The sequence below is a fragment of the Hemiscyllium ocellatum genome, chromosome 22 (assembly GCF_020745735.1).
Source record: "Hemiscyllium ocellatum isolate sHemOce1 chromosome 22, sHemOce1.pat.X.cur, whole genome shotgun sequence".
Lineage (NCBI taxonomy): Eukaryota > Metazoa > Chordata > Chondrichthyes > Orectolobiformes > Hemiscylliidae > Hemiscyllium > Hemiscyllium ocellatum.
In genome coordinates this window covers 61,001,721-61,018,317 of record NC_083422.1, presented here as the reverse complement: position 1 = coordinate 61,018,317, position 16,597 = coordinate 61,001,721, and the positions used below count along the sequence as shown (strand labels likewise).

Here is a 16,597-nt window from a genome sequence, read left to right as displayed (position 1 = left end):
ATGTTTTCATTATTGTGTGAAACACACAGATCACAAAGTGTTTAAAATTTGTTGGTGACCAAATACTCTCTGTCAGAGACATGATTTTTCCAAAGTAAACAGTTTGTGTTTTCCATCATTGTCACGTCACAGAAGTATACAGCCTGTGATGAACTGAGTCATCAGCCACAGTAGATCTCTGACTGCATCACATTTCAGGGAATATTGCAGCTCTGTTCATTACACATATTGTTACAATCTACACTGAAAATCAACTAGCAATATTTAAGCTTCATCATTTGACTTTACCTGAGACTTTCGTGGTCTGAAAATGGTTTAATAACAGAGGCTGTTGACCTAAAACAGCTGCCAAGCTCAGGAAACCCACACGGGATAGCTAAACCTGCTGACTCAGAATTACTATTTTCATCAAGAGACGCTGAAACTCAGTGAGACCATCACGAAAGGGGCATCTCTCGGTTCACTCACACTTACGTCCTAACTTTACACCCTGGAGATGGAGGGTCACCTGCAGAATCTTCAGTTTGAACATGACAGTACAGCTGCTAGCAATATACAGAGGAACCTCAATTATCCGAACATCAATAATGCACATTTCGGATGAGTCAGAGGAGATCTCAAGGTCCCACAAAAACTTTACATCAAAGAGGTAAGTGTTTTCAGATTACCTGCACTGAAGAACATGTGAAACGCTGCAAAAACAAAGTAATATAAATGCCTCAAGCGTCACCGACTGGATATTTTTTAGATCAGGATTAGTGACACAGCCCATTGCAAAATTAAGTGTTTTACAATACAGGGTATTCCTGTCACTTTATTGAGCCGTTCATGAAAACATGTCCGAGAACGTAAACGCATGTGCGAGGTGGCGCTATTGAGACACTGAGTTCACGGAAACTGACAAATGCTCTTGCGATTGTAGAAGCTGTTCGGGACCTTGTTTTCATGGCTTCCCTTGTTTCAGGTAAAATTGATAATCTGAATAATCAATTATCCAAACAAAATGCACCCTCGTTCAGATAATTGAGGTTCCTCTGTACGAAGAAACCAGACCCCAGCGACAACGGGGAGGGATAGAATGACATGGACTGATGACAGCACGGATACTGGAAACTTTTCTCAGTCTGCTCTTTCTCTCCCACAGACACACACACACACAGACACACACACACAGACACACACACAGACACACACACACAGACACACACACAGACACACACACACAGACACACACACACACAGACACACACACACACACACACACATAGACACACACACACACACACACAGACACACACAGACAGACATCGACACAGACACACACACAGACAGAAAAATAGACACATACAGACATAGACACAGATACGCACACACAGGCAGACATAGACACAGACACAGACAGACTCACACTGACAGACAAACACATACAGAGACATAGACACAGACACACACACACAGACACACACAGACAAACACACACACAGACAAACACACACAGACAAACACACAGACACAGAGACACACACAGACACAAGCACACAGACACTCACACAGACATACACACACAGACACAAATACACTCACACAAGCATATACATACACTCACACACACACAGACACACATACAGACACAAATACACTCACACACCCAACACAGTCACTCACACAACATGCACACACACAGACACAGACACACATAGACCTAGACACACACATACCGACACAAACACTCACTCGCATGCACACACTCACACACACACACTCACTCACAGATACACATATATACATTGAGCTGAGTTATTAGTTAACAATGAAGAGCAATATTGTGGCTGATTTCTCAGTCCTAAAGCCAAAAACATTGACCACTTTGTAGCAATTTTGCCAAAATCAGTGAACTCTTTATGGACCTGAAAATGAAACCTGGGATCATCCTGGTTCCACTAAAAATAACAGTCACGATATCAGTGGTACATATCGCACTAGGAACGCCTGTCTGTTTTCCAAGATTTCCCACAATATGACATGTTCCTGAAACCCTGGTTGGTCAAGTGATTATTGAGTTTTTGTTCTTAATTTCTCACACGTCCCATGCTCAGGTGGTAGACCATGAGACTTTTCTGTCAAGTAATGTGCACAGACGCAAGGATGATGTGAGAAACCATTTCCATTCAGTGAGTGGTTAAGGCCTAGAATGCACTGCCTGGGAATGTGGAGGAGGCAGGTTCAATTGAGACGTTGAAGAGGGCAATGGATGGTTTTATTGGATGAAAATAGTTAGCAGGCATACAGGGGGAAAGCAGGAGATTGGGACTGGATAATAGACCTGGGGCAGGAATGATGGGCCAAATGGCCTCCTTCTACACTGTAATCCATGATTCAGAACATTGTGACGTCAGAGTGAATTTCAGTTGCAGTTAGTTCAGCAGTACATTGGGATAAAGTGAAGAATATAAAAATACAATTTCTAATCCTTTCTTTTCCAATTCTTGGATGTGAGACTCACTAGTTAGTTGAGAAAATAACAAATAAGCTTGCTCTCTGATATAGTATTTTGATGTGTGAGGACTACGTCAGTAGCTGGTATCTGTGGGTGCGACGGTGTACGCTGACACCTAAACAAACCCGCAGCAGCTGAAATGTTTCCAGCTACTAACACCATCAAACATCCCACCCAGTAAACACGTGGGCTGTAGCCTGAAGGAGTCAGTGACACTGAGACAGGGTGTCATGGGAGTAGTTTACCACCCGTGTTCTTATTTTAACTTTGTTCTAAAACAGGAACGTTTAAACTGATTCTAAGGGGACAAGATAGACCAAGATAGTGTGGGGTCAGAAAAAGTCGTTTGTACATAAGAGACATTAATGTGAGTCTGTTTTTCCACACTGGGACTTGTCAGCTTTATACACTCACACTGCGTGTATACACACAGCTGTGTGGGTGGTTAAGAGCCAGATCCATTCATGTGGAACTAAAGCTACTACAAGCTGGTGACCCCACTGTTTAACCTTTCGAAAGCCCTTGTCTTAAATGAAGATTAATCCTTTTTGAAAAGATTTGCAACTATCAATGGTCCTGGTGTCAGCGTCACCATAGCTATTGCAGCATGAGGAAAACTGGGGTATTTCCAAACATACTCCAACTGCATTTTCACAGGAGGGAATAACTTACATTATTTTCATACACTTTCAAAATGGGTTTCTTGTGCTGGGAATGGTTGGATATTCAATCAGCCTACATCTTTAACAAGTTACTCCACAGGTGAAAGGCCAGAGAAGTTATCTTGCCATTTGGTGGTCGAATATTAGTTAAAGTCCCCCACTATAAACTGGCTATTCAGCCCACAGTGTCTGCACTGATTCTGTTACTTTGTGCTAACCTACTGCTTTCTCGCACATCACTTTCAATCTATGCCCCTCTTATTCCTATTCCTTTTACAACTGGAAACAGTTTCTCCCAGCTACTTTATCCAGGCTGATCATGAATTTAAAAACTTCTTTCAGATATCCTCTCAGCTTTCCTCTGGCCCAGCTTCTTCAATCTATTGTCCTGACAGAGGTTTCTCATTCCTGAAGCATTTGTGTAATTCATTTCTGTCTTTTCTCCAATGCATTCACATCTCCCCTATAATGTGGCTGTATGCATTACTCCAGCTGAGGCCTAACACCGGTATTGTACAACCTCCTCACCTTGTACTCTATGCCCCTATTAATAAAGCCAAGGACACTGTGTGCTTTATTAACTGCTGTCTCTACTTGTCCTGCCACCTTCAATGATCTGTGCACATATACACCCAGGTCCTTCTACTCCTGCAACCCCTTTCAGTTGTACCCTCAATTTTATATTGGCTTTCAGTGCTCTTCCAACTAAACAGCATCACCTCACACTTCTCTACATGGACCGTCTTCTGTCAGCTACCCAATCACACCACCAACAATTCTCTGCTCTTTTTATTATTTATTTGTGGGATGTGGGCATTGCTGGCTGGGCCCAGCATTTATTGCTACGTCCCTAGTTGCCCCTTGAGAAAGTGAGGGAGGAGCTGCCTTCTTGATCAGCTGCAGTCCACATGATGAAGGTAGACCCACAATCCCATTAGGGAGGGATTTCCAGGATTCTGACCCAGTGACAGTGCAAAATACATTCCCAAGTTAGAATGGTGAGTGGTTTGACAGGGATCTTGAAGGAGGTGGTGTTCCCAAGTATCTGTTACCTTTGCCCTTCTAGATGGAAGTGGTTGTGAGTTTGGAAGGTACTGTCAGAGGATCTTTGTGAATTTCTGTAGTGGATCTCATAGATAGTACACACTGCTGCTACTGAACATTGGTGGTGGGGGGAGTGGCTGTTTGTGGATGTGATGCCAATCAAGCGGCTACTTTGTTCTGGATGGTGTCAAACTTCTTGAGTGTTACTGGGACTGTACCCATCCAGGGCAAATGGGGAGTATTCCATCACACTCCTGACTTGTGCCTTGTAGATGGTGGACAGGCTTTGGGAAGTCAGGAGGTGAGTTACTTGCCACAGTATTCCGAGCCTGTGGCCTGCTCTTGTAGCCACTGTGTTTGTGTGGTAAATCCAGTTGAGTGTTTGGTCAATTATAACCCCAGGATGCTGATAGTGGGGGATTCAGTGATGGCAACACTAGTGAATGTCAAGGGGTGGTTATTATATTGTCTCTTGTTAGTGATGGTCATAGACTGGCATTTGTATGGCGCCAATAGTACAAACAATATGTCAGCCGTGGCCTGATATTATCCAGATCTTGTTGCATTTGAACATGAACTGTTTCAGTACCTGAGGAGTCGTGAATGGTGCTGAATATTGTGCAATCATTGGTGAACATTCCCACCTCTGACCTTATGATGGAGGGAAGGTCATCGATGAAGCAGCTGAAGATGGTTGGGCCGAGGACACTACCCTGAGGAACTCCTGCAGAGATGTCCTGGAGCTGAGATGACTGACCTCCAACAACCACAACCATCTCCCCAAATGACAGGTACGACTCCAACCAGCGGAGTGTTTGCCCCCTGATACCCGTTGATTCCAGTGTTGTCAGGGCTCCTTGGTGCCACACTCGGTCAAATGCAGCCTTGATGTCAAGGGCTGTCCCCCTCCCCTCCCCTCTGGAATTCAGCTCTTTTGTCCATTTTTGAACCAAGGCTGTAATGAGGTCAGGAGCTGAGTGACCCCGGCAGAACCCAAACTGGATATCACTTATCTTTCTCACAGTTCTTCCAAGTTTTGTGTTTGCAAGCTCTGAAACTGTCCCTTGTACATTATGATCCACATCATTAATGTTATATAAAGCAAGCATCCCTGATACTACAAACCTTCCCCCAGCCTGAACAATACCCATTGATCTGTTTCCAATCAATCAGTCAATTTTGTAATGGTGCTGCTATCCCTTTTATAACACAATCTATAACTTTCCTCGCAAGTCTGTTGCTAGGCACCACAACTTCTGAAAATCCATGTATATCAAATCAACATCATCACTCTCAGCATGCCTTTCTGTTGCCTCTTTAATGTAATGTTTGTAATTCTCCAGTCCACTGCCACTTCCCCTCAGTCCAGGGAACACTGACTGATTGTGGTCAGTGTCTCTGTAATTCGACCCTCACTCCCTTCGAAGTCCTTGATTTGGAGATGCTGGTGTTGGACTGGGGTGTACAAAATTACAAATCACACAACACCAGGTTATAGTCCAACAGGTTTATTTGGAAGCATTAGCTTTCAAAGCGTCGCTCCTTCACAACCTCCTGATGAAGGAGCAGCGCTCCGAAAGCTAGTGCTTCCAAATAAACCTGTTGGACTATAACCTGGTGTTGTGTGATTTGTAACTTCAAAATCCTTCAATGCATCTCACCCAGTCCCAGTGCCTTGTTAATATTAAGGGCTAGCAGTCCATTTAAGACTTCTTCCTCATTCATCTTGAGCCTCTTTAATAACAGAGTTTTCCCTTCTGTCACCATGCCCTGAGTAAAGACAGATGCAAAATATTCCTTTAATATCTCAGGCCTGTCCCCACATGCCTCTGTGTGTAAACCCCCCTTTAGGCCCTGATTTGCCACACGTCCCCCTTACCCACTCTCAAGCTGCTTTGTCTGTCTGTAAAATCTTTGGGATTTCCCTTTAAGTGTTTTTTTTCATAGTTCCACTTTGCTTCCTCACCTTCCTCTAAAACATTCAGTATTCCTGTTGATTCGCAACTGTATTTTCTGACTTACCCTGTCATAGCCACAATGCTTTCGTTGTAAAATTAATTTCTATCATGTCAGCTAATAAACAACCTTTCTCTCATTTCTAGCTTCCAGCCTCTCTCTTTCACATTCTGTTCCAACCCCCTCCCCACCCTGGATATTGACTTTCTACTTACTGGAACTGGAATTTTTTTGCAGAATTTAGGTATTCTGGCAAGACCAACATTTGTTGCCATCCCTGACTGTCCTTGAGTTGAGTGCTTTTCTGGACCACTTTTGACTTCATTGCCTGTGGGTCAGGAGTCACTTGGAGACCAGAGCAGGTAAGGACGAGCAGATTACTTTGCCTAAAGGACATTTGTGAGTTGCTCCACTGAATGGAAATTTCTGATTGCATGATGCTCTTTAGTCCTGGGTGGATATATTCCTGGTGGTGTTAGAACATGGCTTTCTGCTGTCAGCCACTCTGCCCCCAAACTTGATTTATTGAAGAGCTAACACATCCAGCCCTGCGATCTGAGCTGACTGGAAACTGAATAAACTGCTCATTATGCAGTTTGCTAATTCATTGTCATCACATCACTCTTATAACCCATAAAACACAACGTTCAGTTTTTGATTTAAAGAACATGTCTTCTAACATCACTGTGATTTTGAGGGGGGGTGTGGGGGCGCGATGAGTGTTGCACACAGTAGTTTCTAAGAGATTCCGGAAGATTCCAGTGAAGGTAAAACATGATTTTGGACACACTGACCAATGCTCTCCACTTTGCCTACGTTCACAGTGTAGAAAACAGAGCTTCCTGCTTTGACCTTACCTCATCAGGAGGGAGGGAGGGAGAGGGAGGAAGAGAGAGAGGAAGGAAGGGAAGGGGAGGGAAGAAGGAAGAGAGAAAGTGAGGGAGAGGTAGGCAATGCTCGAATGCTTCACCGCAAATGACGTTTCTCTGGGGACTGGAAGAAAATTCTGTATCCTACCAGACTAAAGGTTGCTGTGAGTTAATGGAGCTCTGCACTAACCCTGCCCTCGAATACTGCTCTTTTCACTCATGGGAGACCAAAAAACGGAATTGGAAACCGAGAGAGTGAGAGAGACTCGGAGAGTACCCGTCAAGTACCAGAAAGAGGAACTGGCATTTTTAAAGACCTTCAAACATGTTACCACCACTTAGGATGTCACTGGAGCTCTGTTCTTTGTGGGCGTGTAATGTCAGTGTTGAGTCACCCTGGCTTGAGGGTGTAGATGTCTGGTACCATTCAGCCGTTGTCACCCACCCTCCTCCATTCTCGACAAGGTAGTGCGGTATGCAAAGGAACTTTCAACTTCAGTGTACCAACGGATCATTATTGTCAGCAATCACTCACTAACAAGTCTAATTGGCATCCTGGAAAATTCTATGTCACTGGTCAGACTTTCTGTGGATTACCACAGTGTGAAGGGGTGTATATATCTGTAAGGAGTCCTGTGGATCCATATATATAGAGTCATAGAGTCACAGAGCTGTACAGCACGGAAACAGGACCTTCGGTCCAACATGTCCATGCTGACCAGGTATCCTAATCTAATCTAGTCCCATTTGCCAACAATTGACCCACATCCCTCTAAGGAGAAAGTGAGGACTGCAGATGCTGGAGATCAGAGCTGGAAATGTGTTGCTGGAAAAGTGCAAGAAGTCAGGCAGCATCCAAGGAGCAGGAGAATCGACGTTTCGGGCATGAGTCCGTCTTCAGGAATGAGGAAAGTGTGCCCAGCAGGCTAAGATAAAAGGCAGGGAAGAGGGACTTGGGGGAGGGGCGTTGGAAATGTGTTAGGTGGAAGGACATTAAGATGAGGGTGATAGGCCGGAGTGGGGTGGGGGCGGAGGTCAGGAAGAAGATTGCAGGTTAGGAAGGCGGTGCTGAGTTCGAGGGTTGGGACTGAGACAAGGTGAGGGGAGGGGAAATGAGGAAACTGGAGAAATCTGAGTTCATCCCTTGTGGTTAGAGGATTCCCAGGCGGAAGATGAGGTGCTCTTCCTCCAGCCGTCGTGTTGTTATGGTCTGGCGATGGAAGAGTCCAAGGACCTGCATGTCCTTGGTGGAGTGGGAGGGTGAGTTGAAGTGTTGAGCCACGGGGTGGTTGGGTTGGTTGGTCCGGGTGCCCCAGAGGTGTTCTCTGAAGCGTTCCACAAGTAAGCGGCCTGTCTCCCCAATATAGAGGAGGCCACATCGGGTGCAGCGGATGCAGTAAATGATGTGTGTGGAGGTGCAGATGAATTTGTGGCGGATATGGAAGGATCCCTTGGGGCCTTGGAGAGAAGTAAGGGGGGAGGTGTGGGTACAGTTTTGCATTTCTTGCGGTTGCAGGGGAAGGTGCCGGGAGTGGAGGTTGGGTTGGTGGGTGGTGTGGACCTGACGAGGGAGTCACGGAGGGAGTGGTCTTTTCGGAACGTTGATAGGAGAGGGGAGGGAAATATATCCCTGGTGGTAGGGTCTGTTTGGAGGTGGCGGAAATGACGACGGATGATGCAATGTATACGGAGGTTGGTGGGGTGGTAGGTGAGGGCCAGTGGGGTTCTGTCCTGGTGGCGATTGGAGGGGCGGGGCTCAAGGGCGGAGGAGCGGGAAGTGGAGGAGATGCGGTGGAGAGCATCGTCGACCACGTCTGGGGGGAAATTGCGGTCTTTGAAGAAGGAGGCCATCTGGGTTGTACGGTATTGGAACTGGTCCTCCTGGGAGCAGATGCGGCGGAGACGAAGGAATTGGGAATATGGGATGGCATTTATACAGGGGGCAGGGTGGGAGGAGGTGTAGTCTAGGTAGCTGTGGGAGTCGGTTGGTTTATAGTAAATGTCCATGTTGATTCGGTCGCCCAAGATAGAAATGGAAAGGTCTAGGAAGGGGAGGGAGGAGTCTGAGACAGTCCAGGTGAATTTGAGGTCGGGGTGGAAGGTGTTGGTAAAGTGGATGAACTGTTCAACCTCCTCGTGGGAGTACAAGGCAGCGTCGATACAGTCATCGATGTAGCGAAGGAAAAGGTGGGGGGTGGTGCCAGTGTAGCTGCGGAAGGTGGACTGTTCCACATATCCTACGAAGAGGCAGGCATAGCTGGGGCCCATGCGGGTGCCCATGGCTACTCCTTTAGTTTGGAGGAAGTGGGAGGATTGGAAAGAGAAGTCGTTCAGGGTGAGGACCAGTTCAGTCAGTCGAAGGAGGGTGTCAGTGGAAGGGTACTGGTTGGTACCGCGGGAAAGGAAGAAGCGGAGGGCTTTGAGTCCTTCGTGATGGGGGATGGAGATGTACAGGGACTGGATGTCCATAGTGAAGATAAGGCGTTGGGGACCGGGGAAGCGAAAACCATGGAGGAGGTGGAGGGCGTGGGTGGTGTCCTGAACGTGGGTAGGAGTTCTTGGACTAAGGGGTTAGGACCGTGTCAAGGTATGCAGGGATGAGTTCTGTGGGGCAGGAGCAGGCTGAGACAATGGGTCGGCCGGGGCAGTCAGGTTTGTGGATTTTGGACAGGAGGTAGAAACGGGCGGTGCAGGGTTGTGGGACTATGAGGTTGGAGGCGGTGGATGGGAGATCCTCTGAGGTGATGAGTTTATGGATGCTCTGGGAAATGATGGTTTGGTGGTGGGAGGTGGGGTCATGGTCAAGGAGGCAGTAGGAGGAGGTGTCCGTGAGCTGGCGTTTAGCCTCAGCAGTGTAAAGGTCGGTGCGCCAAACTACTCTGAACCTTCCTATTCATATACCCATCCAGATGCTTTTTAAATGCTGTAATTGTACCAGCCTCCACCACTTCCTCTGGCAGCTCATTCTATCCAAATACAACGCTCTGTGTGAAAATGTTGCCCCTTAGGTCCCTTTTATATCTTTCCCCTCTCACCATAAACCTATGCCCTCTAGTTCTGGATTCCCTCACCTCAGGGAAAAGACTTTGCCTACTTATGCTATCCACGCCCTTCATCATTCTATAAACCTCTCACCCCTCAGCGTCCGATGCTCCAGGGAAAATAGCCCCAGTCTATTCAGCTCAAATCCTCCAACCCTGGCAACATCCTTGTAAATATTTTTGGAACCCTTTCAATATCCTTCCTCTAGCAGGGAGACCAGAATTGTACGCAATATTCCAAAAGTGGTCTAACCAATGTCCTGTACAACCGCAACATGACCTCCCAACTCCTGTGTTCAATACTCTGACCAATAAAGGAAAGTATACCAAACGCCACCTTCACTATCCTATCTACCTGCGACTCCACTTTCAAGGAGCTATGAACCTGCACTCCGAGGTCTCTTTGTTCAACAACACTCCCTAGGACCTTACCATTAAGTGTATATCAGGCTGTGTTGGGGGCAGGAGATGTCACTGGTTAGACTTTCTGTGGATTGTCACAGTGTGAAGGGGTGTATATATCTGTAAGGGCTCCTGTGGATCTCAGTGTATCTGCCCTTTCCTATGTAGCAGGAAGAGTAGAGGAGCTGAATATTACTTAAAAAGAGAAAGACTGGATGAGGCTACAGGAGAGTGATTTGGGAGTTCTTATCCATGACTCACAAAAAGTGAACATTCCAGTTGAGTTGGTAAGAGGGAAGGCCGATGGAATGTTGGTTGTTTTTTCAAAGGGAATGGAGTGTAAAAGCAGGGAGGTTTTACTAAAGCTGTACATGGCACCAGTCAGACCACAGCTGGGATACTGCCAAGGGTTTGAGGCCCTTTATCTAAGGAACTGGCATTGGAGATAGTCCAGTGAATGTTCACTACACTGAGCCCAGGATTGGAGGGACTGTCTTATGAAGAGAGAAAGAAGTTAAAAATCACACACCCCCAGGTTATAGTCCAACAGGTTTATTTGGAAGCACTAGCTTTCAGAGCACTGCTCCTTCACCAGGTGATAGTGGACCATGACCATACGACACAGAATTTATAGGAAAAGGGTTGCAGTGTCATGGAGTTGTAATGATATATTAAACAATTTTAGTTAAAAATCACACAACACCAGGTTATAGTTCTTAAACAAATTTAGATTAAGTCTTTCCCCTTTTGGAATGGGATCTGGTGGTTTACGCTGGAGAGGCGGAGTAGACTCAGCCTGTACTCATTGAGGAATACAGGGAAATGCTGTCCGTTTGACATTACCCCCTGGGAACTACAGGGAGACACAGCCCCTTAAACATTGTGCAAGCTGGTGGTTTCCATCCATTCATTTTAATTGACAATTAGTCACAAGCTGGGGATTTACACTTCCCTGAATATAAAAGAATGAGAAGTGCTTATTGAAACATATTTAAATTCTTAGTGGACTAGCCCCACTTTAAACATTTCCAAACAGAATAGATGTGGAGATGCTGCTCCATCTTGAGGGAGAGTCTAGTTCCAGAGAATATAATCTCAGGGTAAGGGCTGCACATTTAAGACAGAGACAGGGAGGAGTTTTGTCTCTCCCAGGAGAGTGAACCTGTGGAATTCTTTATTGCAGAGGGCTGTATTGGATGGGTCATGGAGTTTGTTGAAGGCTCCGATGGACAGAGTTTTAATCAGTAACAAAATGGAGGGGTTATGAGGAAAAGGCAGGAATGTGGAGTTAAGGATCATCAGATCATCCAGAATGACTGCACAGACTTGATGGGCTGAATGTCCTCCATCTGCTCCGTTGTTTTATTGTCTGAGATATGGAGCAGGAAGCGGGGGGAACGAAGCCAAGTCTACAGTTTGTGTAGATTAAGCAGGTGAGAACCAGGGTGACCAGCTGTTGAACAGATTAATATAAGAGGCAGGAGCAGCTACAGGCAATTCAACTCCTGGAGATTATTCTGCCATTTAATATGATCATGGCCGATTAACATTACCCCCTGAGAACTACAGGAAACGCAACCCCTTAAACATTGTGCAAACTGATGTTTTTCCTTTTTCATCAACAATTAAACACAAGCTGGGCATTTACAGTTCCTTGAAAGGCTTGGTCTTGGGAATGGCTGCAGCACATGGTCCTTGAGAGGGAACCCAGTTTCCTGTGCCTGGGGTGGGGGAACCTCAGTAACTGGGGACCTGCCATCTGCTGCAGTCCCCATCCACCCTCACAGCCGTGGGTACCACATGAGTCTCTTCCACCTGCATCACCATCGAGGACTTGTTTCAGATTTTGTCCGGTTCCTCCTCTCCTTACGTCATGGTGACCCTGAAAGCAGGCAAGAATTCCTGATGACATCACCCTCTGGTTCAACAGGACACTCCATCTTCTCCCTCTGCAGCAAGGTGTCAGGATAGTGAGTGTGACCTGGGAAGGGATGCTGGAGAGGATGGGATGCTCTTGTACCCCCTTCCCCGTCACTGGAGTTTGCAGCTTGGTGAATTTTCTCAAAACCTAAGAAAGCTGAGTACCATGCTGCAGTTCATCTGTGGGGCATAATATACACAGTGGCCATAGTGCACTGTAGGCGGATGTGTACATTAACCTGGAAGGTATGAACCATTTGCACAACCCTCTCCTGGATATTATCAAACTACTGGAGTGTTCTTGAAGCTGCATCCACTCTGGTATTTGAGAGGTATTCCATCAGACTTCTAACCTGGGCCTTGAAGGTGGTGGACAGACAAGAGGTTAGTTACTTATTTTTGAATATGGATGTGAAAGTAGGTGGTATGGCGTGGTATCACAATTTGGAGAAAATTAGGCCAAAAGATCAGCTTAGACTGAAATAAGTTCTCAAGCACCTGGTGTAGCCTGAGATAGTGACCAGGGATGGGGTTATAATTAATGGCTGATGAATAGAGATGATCATGGGGATCAAGGATAGCGTGGCTTTGGTCCTCCTCATAGAATTGTTTGAAGGATCCGCTGCTCTAGTACTGGATGTCAGACAGTCAACCTGAGAACACGGTATCAATGAAAGTCCTGATGGATTTGGTGGTGGTGGGGGGGTGGGGGGGTAGTGCAGTGTGCTATCAATGTACATGTGGAACCTGACCTGATGCCAATGCAGTGTAACATAGAGACTGGAGTACTCCAGATGTAATGGTGCAAGAGCAAGAGGAGAAGGTATTGCTCACTAATGTCTGGACAAATAGGAATCATTCACGGTAAAGCAGCCCCAGTGTTGTTATACAATTGAAGGGAGATGCTGAAGGAGAATGGTATAGTTAACAGTACCTACATCTGCAGACATACCGTGAAGAATGAAGAAGGATTGTGCTTCACAATAATAATTGTATAGAATGCCTTTAATTATATTCATTTCTGCTTGTGACAGAAGTGCAGAACTGGACTGTACAAGTGTAAATATGGAATTATGGGAAGAAAGCTGACTAGACCATCAAGAGCTTTGGAGAGGAATTGGAGATTAGAATATGGGCACTAGTGAGGGGAAGGGAAAAATAATTTTCATGACAACAGGATCTATAACCTTCTCACAATAATTGGACATGAGTATGGTGGAGTGTGGAGAGACAAATTTTTTTTCCATCTTGTGTTTTGTAAGTGTTTTTACATCCTCTCAGAATGTTCTAAACTCCAATTAATATTTTTGTATGACTATATTGTCATAATCTTGCTGCTAAGTCTCATTTTGAGTTTAGTTTCCCAATTCACTGGGAGTGTTCAAGTCTTCAAGCATCATCTTCACATCTTCTGGAAATATGTCTAATTGTATTCGAATTTTCTTCTGACACATTTCTCATTTCTGCCCATTGTTCTGACAGTTCCTCTTCCCTATTTGACAGGACTTGTTCCCCTTTTATCTCATTGAAATCTACCTTTCCCAAACATGTAACTTCATCTGAGGCTATTTCTTCTCCTTTTTAAATTCAATGTTGAAACTAATAGTGATATATTTTCTGTTTCCTAGATTGTCCTCCTACACATATTTTACTTACTTCCCCTATTTTGATATTCAGAATTAGATCCAGCACCACTTCCTTCCTTATTGAACAAAAGCATTCTGAAACTGAAAGCTGTACTGAACGTAATGTCAAACCACATTTGATTTCAGGCCAATCTTTCCTTCTGTAGTCAGTAGAGTTCCCACACCGGCTTCCCCTGTCTCGTCCAGATGGTCACAAAGGGAATACCCCATTGTTTCGTCTTTGTCCCCCTCTAACTGTATTCACACAGTCTCTTTAGAAACATTATCCAGAGCCTTGAACTCTGCTTTGGAGTGTGTTACAAGCTCTACAGTTTACTTCACCCTGAAAAACAGTGACATGATTGGATAGACCCTGGCAAACCATGCTGACAAATCTACTGGAATTTTTCAAGTTCGTAATTCGTTGAGTTCATCGGGGGAACCAGTGATATAGTTTACTTGGACTCACAGGTGTTTGTTAAGGTCCCAGATTAGAGATTAGTATGTACAATTAAAGCACAAGGGATTATGGGTAACGTAATGACATCGATTGAGAACCAGCTGGCAAACAGGAAACAAAGTAGGAGTAAACAGACCATTTTCTCAGCAGCATCCAATGACCAATGGGGTAACCACAGCATCCCAGCTCGTCTCGATATTTATTAATTATTTGAATAAGAAACTAAATGCAACAGCCTCAAGTTTGCAGATGATAAAACCAGGTGAGACGATGAACTGAGGGGATGCAGAGATGCTTCAGTGCAATTTGGACAAGATGAGTGAGTGGGCAAATGTATAGCAGATGGAGTAAAATGCAGATAAATGGGAGGTTAACCACTTTGGGAGCAAGAACAGGAAGGCAGATGATTATGTGAATGGTAATAGACAGGAAAAGGAGGAGGTATATCGAGACCTGGGTGTCCTTGTGCATCTTTCATTGAAAATAAGCAATCAGGTGCAGCAAGCAGTGAAGGCAGCTGGTATATTAGCCTTCACACTCAGGATTCGAGCACAGGGACAGGGATGTCCTACTGCAATTATACAGGGTCTTAAGGAGAACGCCCCTGGAGTATTGTGTGCAGTTTTGGTTTCTTTATCACGGGAAGGATACTGTGGTGGGAGTACAGCGGAGCCTTACCAGACTGATTCCTGCGATGAAAGGACACATGAAGAGAAACTGTGGATTGGTTCGGATCATATTCACTGGAGTTTAGAAGAATGAGGGGCATCTCATAGAAACCTATAAAATTCCAACAGGATTAGACAGTGTAAACTGGACAGGGTAAACTCGACAGGATAGACTGGACAGTGACCAGGGCGACAAGAGCAGGGGTCATAATCTAAGGGTTTGGGTTAGGCCATTTAAGGCTGAGATAAGGAGAGATTCTTCACCCACAGAGTGGGGAGCCTGGGGAACTCTTTGCCATAGAAAGTGGTTGAGGGGAAAATATTGAATATTTTCAAGAAGGTTAGATGTAGTTCTTGGGGCTAAAGGGATCAAAGTATATGGAAAGTGGGAACAGGGAACTGAGTTGTATGATCAGCCATGACTGTATTGAAGGCTGGAAGGGCCGAATGGCCTACTCCTGCTTCTAGTTTCTGCTTCACCCGAACTCCATTACATCCAGTGAGCCATTTGACTGCTTTTCCAAACAATATCAAGTTGTGCATAAATCAGAGTTTTCTCACGGAAACAAAGACAAACCTCAAAGAGCAGAAGGTCGGCTCTAGCTGCTTTCTCCTGGCCTGATGAGGCTATTCTGCCAGCCCAGCTTGGGAAGAGTCCATGAGCCCAGCGTGTGTGAGGTGAGCAAAGAACTTCACACAAAGTTGGCAATAGAATGGCTTGGCCTTGGGCCAATTGGTCCCACCGTGATGACCCTTTCCACCATCCCTACCCTCTCCAACCTGCAGTTACACAGCTTAGTCAGGTTATTTCATGCAGAAACCAAAGGGATGATTTGCACATTGGGGATACCCAGAAAGCAACACATTAGCTAATAAAATGTTTATAATTTTAGGGAAATATTCAGAGAGAAGCAGCCACTGCTGGAGGAAAGGTGACCGTCAGAGTCGGCGAACTTTGATGTTGTGCATTGTCAGAAACTTCTTGATTTGGTCCATTTTCCCGAGAGAGCTTCGATCCTGGAGAGAATTATGTGGACATTCTCTGAACTGTTAGGATAAATGAAGTTCTCTGAGCCTGAATCTGACCAATCAATGCTCAAGCTGCCTGTTGGAAGATGCACGTAATACAGTACACTGGATCTGAGACGTGGAGATTGGCCCCAACAAGGGACCAGACTTGGAGAAAACAGATTCGAATCAGACAGTTTCCTGATAAAAGCAGGATTACTTTTCTGGGATAATGTAGTCAAGGTGGCTGGTTATGTGATACCAATTAGGCGAATAATCACTGGGGAATAAAAACAAGCCTCATCACTTCTAGGAATGCATTTCCAGTTGTTTTTAGTGGGACAATTAACCAATAATCTCTGCCCTGGCCAGAACCTGGTGTCACTGGAAGCTGCCTTTACTTTAATTACTTCTGACCATGAAATGCTCAGTCATAGATACTACC

At 45.4% G+C, this 16,597-nt stretch overlaps 1 long non-coding RNA gene across 1 annotated transcript; it reads left to right on the top strand.

Annotated features, from left to right (window-relative positions):
* Positions 1-257: 257 nt before the first annotated feature.
* LOC132826546 (uncharacterized) lies at positions 258-16,151 on the top strand. The gene is made up of 3 exons (XR_009645888.1): positions 258-649; positions 6,397-6,521; positions 16,038-16,151. It is a non-coding gene; the product is annotated as an uncharacterized LOC132826546 (long non-coding RNA).
* The last annotated feature ends 446 nt before the right edge of the window (positions 16,152-16,597 follow it).